This window comes from Arachis duranensis, chromosome 6 (genome assembly GCF_000817695.3).
Source record: "Arachis duranensis cultivar V14167 chromosome 6, aradu.V14167.gnm2.J7QH, whole genome shotgun sequence".
Lineage (NCBI taxonomy): Eukaryota > Viridiplantae > Streptophyta > Magnoliopsida > Fabales > Fabaceae > Arachis > Arachis duranensis.
The window spans coordinates 51,306,969-51,307,290 of record NC_029777.3 but is presented as its reverse complement, the minus strand read 5'-3'; positions in this window follow the sequence as shown (position 1 = coordinate 51,307,290).

Genomic DNA, 322 nt, shown 5'->3' with positions numbered 1-322 from the left:
CTAATTTCATGGAGGAGGATGGAATGTTCTTGGTGCTCCACCCTTAGTTGTCCCATGTTGGAACTCAATTCTCCTAGGGAGGTATTGATTTGCTCCCAATAGTTTTGTGGAGGAAAGTGCATCCCTTGAGGCATCTCAGGGATTTGATGATGAGAGGGATCTCTTGTTTGCTCCATCCTCTTCTTAGTGATGGGCTTGTCCTCATCAATGGGGATGCCTCCCTCTATGTCAACTCCAACTAAATAACAGAGGTGACAAATGAGATGGGGAAAGGCTAACCTTGCCAAGGTAGAGGACTTGTCCGCCACCTTATAAAGTTCTT